The sequence below is a fragment of the Aedes aegypti genome, chromosome 1 (assembly GCF_002204515.2).
Source record: "Aedes aegypti strain LVP_AGWG chromosome 1, AaegL5.0 Primary Assembly, whole genome shotgun sequence".
Taxonomy (NCBI): Eukaryota; Metazoa; Arthropoda; class Insecta; order Diptera; family Culicidae; genus Aedes; species Aedes aegypti.
Genome location: NC_035107.1, coordinates 95,384,726 through 95,387,598, shown reverse-complemented (window position 1 = coordinate 95,387,598; position 2,873 = coordinate 95,384,726).

The following is a 2,873-nucleotide window of genomic DNA, read 5'->3' as shown; positions in this document are numbered from 1 at the left end:
CACTGTATAATAACTGTAAATTATATATCTACCATTTTTCGATCAATTTCAATAGTCTCCTCAACAGTCTAGAATCCCTTGGACAAATTTCTGTGGAATTATAAGAAATAAAGCCCCATTGATGAAAATCATATAAACTTCAGAAGAAGAACATTTCCAGGAATACCTTCAAGAACCTTTTGAGAGTTTTCTTTTCAAATTCATTGTCAATACCTTTATGTATGGACTTGTTTTGAAATAAACAGGTACTTCTGCTGGCAAGATCCATGGCAGAATTTTATTCAATTCCATAAAAATATTTTTCGACAGATAAATTGATGGACGCGTTGTGGATTCCTAACGAAATCTTTCAATGATCTTAAGTCGAGCACTCGACACTGAAGAAGTCTGTAAGTCGCAGACGAAATAGGGCTATCTGTCAAGATAAGCAACATATCAGAGTTTGAAGATATTTGCTCGCCTAACTGGTGGGGCCCAGATATCCGTAGCGGTAAACGCGCAGCTATTCAGCATGACCATGCTGAAGGTCGTGGGTTCGAATCCCACTTGTCGAGGATCTTTTCGTAAAGGAAATGTTCTCGATTCGGCAAAGAAAGCTCTCAGTTAATAACTGTGGAAGTGCTCATATGAACACTAATCTGAGAAGCAGGCTCTGTCCCAGTTGGGACGTAACGCCAGAAAGAAGAATAAGACTAGTGATGTATATTATGTTTTCTTTTGCAAAAGTGAAGTGTTAAAGTTCAATTAGCAGTTTTTTCTTAAACATACTCTTATAATCCCTTCCATCAATTTAAAAAAAGTGTGGATCTTTTGCTGATTATTCAATGGACACTAAGATTTATTTGTTACGAGTTTTCAAGGAATCGGTTTTCTTGGGACAATATTTCAAAAATTGAAACAAAATATTAAACCAGTTAATTTTGAATTTTGGTTTCGTCATCCCCTGTGGCTACGCCTATGGAGAAAGTGGCAATAAGGAAATCCCCGACTGAGTGGGTAAGTTTCTACTAACAAGACACGATCCGACACTGCCCCTTCTGCTTCCTTCCGACAATACGGAACAGAAGAAGAGTGCACTTTCCGATGGGGAAGGTGGGAGAGTTCATCTGACTGCAAACACTATTCGCCGGTATAACCACCGGATTCGAGCATGTGAAAGGTAATCGAAACGGATAATCCCAGGATGGCGACCCTCTTCCGCTTACTTCATCCTAGCCGCTGCACAGTAGTCGCAATCTTATGCATATGTTGGCCAAAATTGCAAATATCCTTATGCATTGACAAGAAATGATTTTCAAGTCGATTTGAGGATCAAGTGATCATATGAGAACGTTCACTAAATATTTTACACAACTTACAATTTTTTAAGAAAATTTAATATTATACACTTCTAGATATTCGTAGATGGTAAACATGTCAAATTTGATTTTAATCATCTCCAAAACAAGATGGGGTCTTATTTTTAAAATACGACCGATCAAGCTAAATTAAGTTAAGATTTGAGTTTGATTGGGTGCCCATGGTTGCTACTCCAATATCACCAGATCAGCTGCACTTACACAACCAACTAACCAGATGACTGCTTGGGACTAACAGACACCCTCAGTTTATCAGTGCCGGTGATCTTCTATTTTTAGGCAATAATGGCGCCTGTCACGTCAGAATGCAGACTTATGCATTTGAAACTAGCTCACAGTAGACCGGATATACTTCTGCATCTACGCCGGTTAATGCGGGAATGTTTAGGGATAGGTAATTTCATAGCAGAGAGGCTTGCTGTTTAGTTAGCAGATTGCCTATGTATCAAACACAAGGAAAAGCGTGCTATAATGATGGAATAATGGAAGCGTAGCGAAACAGTTTCTTTTCCGTGTCTACGTGTCAGCGATTGCTATGAACGAATAGTTAAAGTGTGATAGATTAGGAGTGGAAGATAAAAACAAGTGGAAACTGTTAAGTACGAGGAATGTGACGGGCCTGGGATTGAACCCATGACCTCCTGCTTATGAAGCAGAAGTGGTAGCCATTAGACCACCCACTCCAGTTAAGGTTTAGTACAGAAACTACTATTACTGCGGAATGACATCCAAGAACGTTTGAAAATTCAAAAGGATTGCAATATAAACACTGAAGAAGATAAGAAAAATGAAGAAAGATTTTACAAACTTCAATTGTTTGACATCTGGCCACCTTTGGACCTCTGTGCGTCGTTAGTTCGTCCCTTCCTACAAGATCTGATAAGCGGAATTTTTCCGGGTTATCTCCACCGGAGTGTATGAATGGAAATAATGTTTGAGGAAATTCCAATATCGATGCATAAATGCGGGCGCATCATCGGTTCCGCATAAATCCCGAAATCAATTGTTTCCCGGAAATCATTTATCTACTAGTTGAGTTGCACTTCAGTATTCTGACTGGGAAGTCTCTCTCGCCTGTCATGATTCATTACTAAGTGCGAATCAAGAAAATTTATTTATTAGGGCGTGGGGTCCCACGCCCATCCATTTCCGCCGAATGGGGGCGAAATGTGATGAGATAATGGATTCCTTCCTGGCGTGCCTTTCCAACTGAACCCATTTTCGCCAGGTCCTTTTTTCTGGTTTGTCTTTTTTTGTGGAAGGACCACCGCCTTCGGCGGTAATGAGTGGCGTAAAAGGAGTTCGTGAAGCCCATTAGTGCTCCCGTCAACCAAGCGGGTTGACACTTTGATGGTGCAACCCATTATTTAAACTAGGACGGAGATTTGATGACAAATGGGTGAGGGACAATTGTTGCGGTAGATCAAAGGTTGAGAAGGTTGGGAAAGACAGATGTATTGGAAGAGTAGGACACTTCATGGCCGAGATAGCCGTAGCGTTACACGCAAAGCTAGT